Raw genomic sequence first — 7,960 nt, 5'->3', positions numbered from 1 at the left:
TCGAAGAACGTTCGAGTTGCTGGTACTGTTAAAGATTTTGCTTGGTCACTGTTCGCAGGAATTTTAATTTATTATGGTATATTTTACCGTGTTGAGGATTTTGTGACCTTGGACCGACTCCCATCTTCTCAGAAAAAATGACAAGCATCTTTAACGGCCTCTATTCCTGACTTGAACAGGCTGCTTTGGGTTTTAGAATGTTTTGAAGCTATGGTTTGTGTAATCAACAATTTGTCATCCCGGTGTTATACCTGCTGTTGCGTCCTGCTGAAGTGTTGTCATTCTGAAGTTGCTGAAGATTTTCCAGAGTATTGTCTTTTCACTCGGGCTATTTTTAAGAGCTACTATGGTATATATATCCTTTGGAAGTATTCTCTGAGAAAGCTTGTTGCCAGTAACTAATGTGTGGGCTTAAGTTACTTTGTTATGCTTTGATATTCTTGAGGTAATCCAGTTGTGTTTTGTATCTACGAACTTAGTTCAATTATTAACATTCTTTTGTCAAAATTTATTGTAATTTATTATGGTGATTCTATTTGTGTGATTATTGACATTTATGTTGCAGGTGAATTTTTGCTTATCTGCTAGCTGGGGTAAATTTTTTGTTTAAATGCTGTCTGGAGTAAATTTTGCTTCATATATGTACTGGGAGTAAAATTTTGCTTATCTACCGACTGGAGTATTACACATGTATGGAAGAATGATGGTGCGTTTAATTTTTCTGCTGTTGTGAATTGGGCAGTGTCTAATGGGTCATTAGTTTATGTTTACAAGTATGGAGTAATTACTTTCTGGATGGACCGTTTATATGTTCTTCAGTTGGGCAGTGTATTTATTAATTATTAGAACTAGCATGGTAGATCGCTTATATGATCTTTGTTTCAGTTTGGCAGTGTATCTATTAATTATTAGAACTGGCATGAATATGATCTTGTTTCACATTGGCAGTGTATTTTCTATTAATTGTTAGAACTGGCATGCAATTGAATATTTGTCTGAGTGTAGTTCGAGTTTCGGTGATCGTCTCGGTAGTGTAATATTATTTTCTAAGATTTTACTACTATAGAATATTTTCGAGGAAGTTATAAATATTTTAGATTTATCATGCTATTGGTGATCCGGGGGGTAACATCTCATGGTAACTGTGTTCTGGATTCTTCTGGTCCATCACTGCCTTTTTTTATTAAATAATTGCTCCCTATAGTTGCCGGGGGTTGTTATTATAGACGGTTGTAAAACTTGCGGTCTTACATTAATGGTAATGCATGGCCTTTTTGTTTTTTAAAGGACCACTAATTGTTAATGGACGTTGATGTGCCATATAGTGATTGCATTTTCCTGCCCGGTAATAAATTGTTGATCGACAGCATCGCTATTTTATCCAACACTGACAAAGTAGATACACATTAGTTGAGTTACAAACATTACTTTCTTTTTCATTCTAAGTTCAATAATAGTGTAAAGGTTTCTTCAAGTTTTCTGTCTAATTTGATATTTTTAATATATGAAAGGCTATCTTTTCCTATTTTATCTCAAGTGTTTTTAACTTTTAATTTAATTTATTTATTTATTTATTTAATGTCGTTAGCTGTTTGGATGGGTCCAAGAGCTCGGTTTATGGTGGAGCGCTCGATGCCAATTGCATGCGAGAGGTCGGTGGTTCGAATCCACCTGGATCCCTAATTTATGTGGTGTCATTATTGATGCATAGTATTTTTTACGATTGATTTTCTGTGTGGGATTAACATGTTTCTAGTAGATTTTTTTTTTTGCCTGATCATGTAATAATATTCATATTAGATTCGCCCCTTACACGGATTTTTTTTGATGGAGATGTTGTTATTGTTTGTTATTAGTTTATTTAGTTTTCGTAGGTATCACAGGATTTTATTTTACCTGATGGATTTAATATTATGACGTCATTTAATTTTCTGGTGTTTATAATATTTCAGTGTTTAATCTCTCCTGTAGGTTGTTATTTCCATCTGGTTGATAACACGAAAAACAATTAACTACTCTACAAAGCAGAGGGTTGGTTAGGGTTTTTGCTACTTTCTCAAATTTTCGTGATCAACGGAAAAATCTTTGGGACTCGAGTATAAAATATTGAGTTGTAAGAGCGAAATGATGGAACTAAAAAACAGATCTGAATAGAGATGCAAAGGACTATTCGATCAGTGAATAAAAGTATCACACATCTCGTTGGAGTTTCGACCGGTTACCATTTATTGAGGGTTGAATCTACGATCGTGATGGTGTTTATAAGGTTATGATTGTTTTATTTTGATGTCTATAATTTATTTACATGTCTCATGTTCTTTTTAGTTTTTATTTATTGCATGCATATGTACGAGAAGATGAAAGATTGAGTGATATATGAGAGGAAAAAAGTGAGGGTATTTATTGTTGATGGTACCAAGCCTTTGCGATGTTGGGTGCTCTCGCATGGCAGGTCAGTACCTGGTGTTGGGGAGGGGATGCACGGGGTTTTATTTGCCCGGCTCTCCTCTCTTTGTGTGTCCTCTTTTATTTTTCCCGTTTCCATTTCACAAACCGTGGTCACTTGTCCTCGAATTGGTTACGTGTTTCTGAACTGTGTCATATTGAAAGATCAGTTCGATGACAAGTAACTCGGGTCGATCTGCTAATTGCGGGGGTGGACAAACAAGCAATGTTCTATTGCAGCACTCCGTTAGAGGTACAATCAGCAACTCTCTTTGGTATAGTTAATTAGTTGCATCATTATTTCAGATCAGCTAGCGATTCCGAACTACTTGGCTTACTTAATTTCATTCCACAGTTGTTTATCAATCTTAAAATTTTCTAAGCGGCCGCATACTTATAAAAAGTCTGAAAAACTTGTGACTTAACGTTCACTGTTTTCACCACTGGATGTAGGTTGCTTTCAGAGGCATCTTAGTGTTGATAAGGTAAAATTTTATTAAGAAAGGTAACAAGATGGTACAAAAGACTGCATCATAAGCAGTCAACACCTACAGCAGCAAAGCACCAATTACAAATTTACTATCAAATCCAAAAGAGAAAAGACATCATTTGTAAATGACAACAAAACTCACTTTAAATTTTTGGTAAACAAAGATGTATATGTATATTATTTGCTTATGAAACAACTTAAATAATTATTTATCCCCCCTAATAGCGGCTCTAATGATTTTCCGGACTAAAAGCGCCGGAGTGTATTACATGTCGCGCCACGTCATTGCCACATCATTTCACCGGGTCATTGCCACGTCAAAAATTACCAACTCATTGGGGAGCTTTCCATCTTGCAAATAGTCGATGTATTTTTTTTATTTTTCTTTTATTATTTTTTTTCTCTTTCTTCTACTTTCTCCTCATTCTCACCAACACCGCCGCCCGCCACCAACACCGCCGCCGCCCCCACCTTCTTCCGCCCTCCACCCCCACCGGTTGACAACCGCATTGTGATTTCTTCATTATTGAAGAACACCACCACCACCATATTGAAGTCGAAGTCCACCGTATTACATCACGGGGGGAACTTCACCTTGCTTAAGGTGTCAAACAAGAAATTGATTAGGTGAAGCCTTCATATACACACAATTTCATTAGGATATCGAGGCCTATATTCAATGTCATACCCGCTTATCTCTACATTAGTTAGCCTGCCCGATGAATTAGGTTTATCAAGATGTTCTTTAGCAATGCCATATCGGGTGGCATTGAAAGAACGGCTTTCTAAATACAACTATCCTTGTGGTGAAAGCACGTTTCATTGTACAGCTTCTTTACATTTGTTCTTTAGGAAGTATAGAGGGGAGTGAGTAGATTCATTTCTCCCACCAATGAGCTAATCTAATAAATAATTAACTTTCGGTAGAAAATGAGCCCAAACAATAAGCATTCAAGGATATCCTCGGACTTAACTCTCGCATTTTCATATTTTTTCTTTTGTTATTTCTCTATCGTTGATGCTTTCCTTTCCAAAAATACTCAACTCTTGAACACGAAAATCACCACACCGGATCAATGTATTAAGTTTTCCTAATACTAATAACCAGACAATCAAGCAATATAAGAAACGATATAATCCGAATGGCATTTTAACAGCTTTGCATAACTAAACATAACTGAAAAGTGACTAAGCTTATGAGTTGTCACTTCTAAAATCCTAACACACCTGTCTTTTTAGTTAAACACAACTAAAATCGGCATTTGTTTAATCAACTTCGCATAACTAAATATAACAAAAAGTAAAAGATTTTGTTACGCATTTCTCCAAAGATATTCGACTTGCATTTCTAAGAAAGTATGCCTCGGATCGAGCTTGCATTTTAATCTTCTTATGCGTATAATGTTCCAACTCACATGCTTAATCTCGCAGCTGATGTAAGGTAGACGGCAGCTCTCATGTTTACAAATTAACAACAATTAACATAAGTATGAATTCGTCGCGTTTGAGACAAGCAACCCAAGCAATAAGCATTCAAGGATATCTTTTTGCGGCTAACTCTTCACTCGCATTTTCATATTTTCTTTTGTTATTTCCTGAATGATCAGTGATGCTTTCCTTTCCAAAATACTCAACTCCTTCTTGAACCCGAAAATCACCACGTATCAATGTATTAAGTTTTCCTAATACTAATAACCGACAATACAAAGAATATAAGAAACGATATGAGAACATGATGTTGGAGATCCGACCTCAAGCATAACTAAACATAACTAAAATATTCTGATATTCTCGCCGATCCCTTTTTGCCGAATGACTTTTTAGTTAAACACAACTAAAAGTCTTCTATCTCCGGACGGAGTGTTGGCATAACTAAACATAACTAAAGTTTATTTTCTCTGGGACTTTTAGTTAAACACAACTAAAAGTTCTTCTAGACCTTCAGGTCCATAACTAAACATAATTCACCCGGAGGAAAATCATCCTCCACCATCTTGGACTCCGGTTGTACTTTTAGTTAAACACAACTAAAATTTTCCTTGAGTCCCGTTGGCCGGATCCGCATAACTAAATATAACTAAAAGTCCGCCCTCCAAAGATATTCATCCTGCATTTTCTAAGAAAGTATGCCTCGTATCGAGCTTGCATTTTAATCTTCTTATTTCTCCGGCAGATAATGTTCCAACTCACATGCTTAATCTCTCGGCCACAAATTAACAACAATTAACATAAGTATGAATTCAACTCGAGACAATGCAACCCATAATTCCAAATCCACCGTTTGAATAACAATAACAATTGTCATTGTTATTGTTAACACAAATAACAATAGTAATAGACTCGACCCTTGTCCCCCTCTTCTTGAACGAGCATTTCAAATGAAGTGATCGACGGTGGGTGCATTCAATTGATAACAATAATATTTCGGTGGAAGACAAGAATTGTAATTTCGGTACATTTTTGGAAGATTGTTCCTTGAATATGTAATAAGAAATTAAAGTAACTAGAGCTTAATAACAAAACCCGAACAACACTAGAGAGAGAAACCAACACAAGAACAAAGCAAATGTCAATTTTATGCAAATGTCAACTTTATGCATTTGAATGATCGCGTTTCACTTGACAAATTAAAAGTATTTCGAATTTGCGTTCCTGGTTCACGGTTTGTTAACTCAACAAATTTAATCTCTTTATTTGTGTCAAATCAAACCCATAAATTAAATCTATATACAAAGAAACAAAGAAGAAGAAAAAATAGTGGGAATCTGTTGGAAGTTATAACGCAGAAAGAGAAGGAAAAGAATAAGAAAGAAAAGGAAAAAAGTTAATTTAAAATAGAAAATAAAATATTAAGAAAATCTTAATATATCATCCAATTAGAAGATGACTTATGTATATTCCAGCAATGTTTGAACGAAGTGGTTGATGGATCACGGGAAACTAAAGAGGAAGATTTTTATATATTTTAGTTGTTTATTTTTTCCTCCCACGCTTTTAAGAGATTGAGTACGGGCATAACTTTGCCACGTCTGATCGAGAATGGTCACGAAGAAAGGGGGTAAATAATTATCACTATATTAAGTTGTTTAGGGGTAAATAATTACCGCGATAAGTTTAGATAATTCTTGCAAAGTGAGTTTCTGTCTTAGTTCTCTTCCATTTACCGATCGAGGGGAAATGATTTCTTTCTCAATCCAAAAACTCCATTCATTACTTATCCATAATATCAATTAGACATCTTTTCGCCAAAAAAACCTAGATCCGGAGACGAATAACTGTTATTCTGGATATATGCCCCCCTTTTATTCTCAAATGAAATATTGTTCTTTCCATATGCTCCATAAAACACTCTTATTTGTTTCAAATCAGAGGCCTGCTGAACCCGTGGGTAGGCTTAAAACTACTTGGAAACTATTTTCATAAGAAGTGCTGGTCCTCGAGTGTTGGAAGGAACTTTTATTTATTGTGTTATTAGGACCAACTATTTATATTGGGCGTTCGTATGCTGTCAATTGGACCAACTATTTATATTGTTTTTGTTCATTTCGCTGCAAATCAGTTTCTACTAACAATCAGTCTCATTATCTTATTAAGCTTAAGACATTCAAATAATTAGATTTTAATTGATTGATTTAGCTACATGACAGATAAACATTATAGAAACTAACTAGTTGGTTTCTAGCAAAGAGACCAGGAACTAGTTGGTTGTCGCTAGTCGAGAATGGTAACAGTGGTCATTTTTTCATTACAACCGCTTGCGGTAAATTTTTATTTTCTATCAATTGAACTTTGACTTTACTTGGCAAATATTTAAGAGTTGCTCTTGCTCAATTAGTTATGTATTTTAGTATAAAGTTTTGTGGGAGCTCCTCTTCTATGATGTATCTGTATCAACTTCAGTGGACATTCTTGTTATGGTACTGTTATTGTAGTCCTTGGAGGGTACGTTTTTGTAAGGCAGGTTTGGATTTAACCTATAAAGCAGCTCAGTGTCACTAAAGTTAAATTGAAGCTTCTCAAATTATGGTTAATGGCTGTGATTGATAATAAGGGAGAGCCCGGTCATGTGGCCTAAAGTTAATCATGCTGCTCTTGGTGTATTTCTGCTTGCTGAATGTAGAAGCGCTGCTTACTCTGAATCTATCAACAAATGTTCGAGCTGCTGCTGTTGCTGTATTTCCCGTTGAAGATTTGTTCGCTCGTGTCTGCTGTGCAACACACAAGAATTCTTATTTGCCCTGCTCCTGCTGGTTTGAAGCAGTGGGTTCTATGGTTTCTGGTGCCGTTATGTACTAGATGTTTGAGCACCGATTGGTTTTACATGCTGCTGCATCCTGATGAAGCATGGCAGTCTGCAGTTGCCACGGAATCATCGGAAGTGCATTGTTCATTGAGTGCCATAGTCATCTTAAGCATCAGTCATATTGTAAACTCTTTGCTAATTTCTGAATGGAACCGTCAACCACTTTGGGAGTTTTTCCTAGCTGAGTGGTCCGACCATGCGTCTGGTTGATTCTTAGCTTTGCTCAAATGGTGATTCTCTACCTTTTCATACTGAGGTAATCCAGTTATCTGGCGATCTGGGTTCCGTCTTGCAAATTTTTGTTTTCCCCTATGCATTTGTTATAGGGAAAATAGCACTCTATGGCATTTTGGGTAAAGTATTTACCCGAAATGGCCATAGTTTTTTTTTTTTTACATTTTGTAGCCTTCATCCCATTTTTTTAAAAAAATAATTACCCGAGATAGCCACCCCCCTTCCCCCCATATCAAACTCCAAGATGCTATTTTTCCTTCCAAATCTTTTTCTAATGTTGGTGTTTTTTTAAGGATAAAGTGTGTATAAAACACATACATTATGGTACACTTTTAACATTGTATAACACTGTATAACACTGCATAACACTGTAGAAGTGTGTATAAACAACTCGTATATGTTATTATACATTTTTATACAATGTTTATACATTGTCTACAGTAGGTGTATAAAGTTGTACATGTTGTATAATGTTGTACATTGTTGTA

The 7,960-nt window shown here is 35.6% G+C and overlaps 1 long non-coding RNA gene across 1 annotated transcript; it reads left to right on the top strand.

Moving 5' to 3' along the window:
- Nucleotides 1–648: 648 nt before the first annotated feature.
- On the top strand, nt 649–2,093 carry LOC132035296 (uncharacterized). Its single transcript, XR_009409211.1, has 2 exons — nt 649–706; nt 1,972–2,093. It is a non-coding gene; the product is annotated as an uncharacterized LOC132035296 (long non-coding RNA).
- Nucleotides 2,094–7,960: the final 5,867 nt, after the last annotated feature.

Source organism: Lycium ferocissimum, chromosome 10 (genome assembly GCF_029784015.1).
Source record: "Lycium ferocissimum isolate CSIRO_LF1 chromosome 10, AGI_CSIRO_Lferr_CH_V1, whole genome shotgun sequence".
Classification (NCBI taxonomy): Eukaryota; Viridiplantae; Streptophyta; class Magnoliopsida; order Solanales; family Solanaceae; genus Lycium; species Lycium ferocissimum.
The sequence above is the reverse complement of the archived record's forward strand: the minus strand, read 5'-3'. Positions and strand labels throughout refer to the sequence as shown.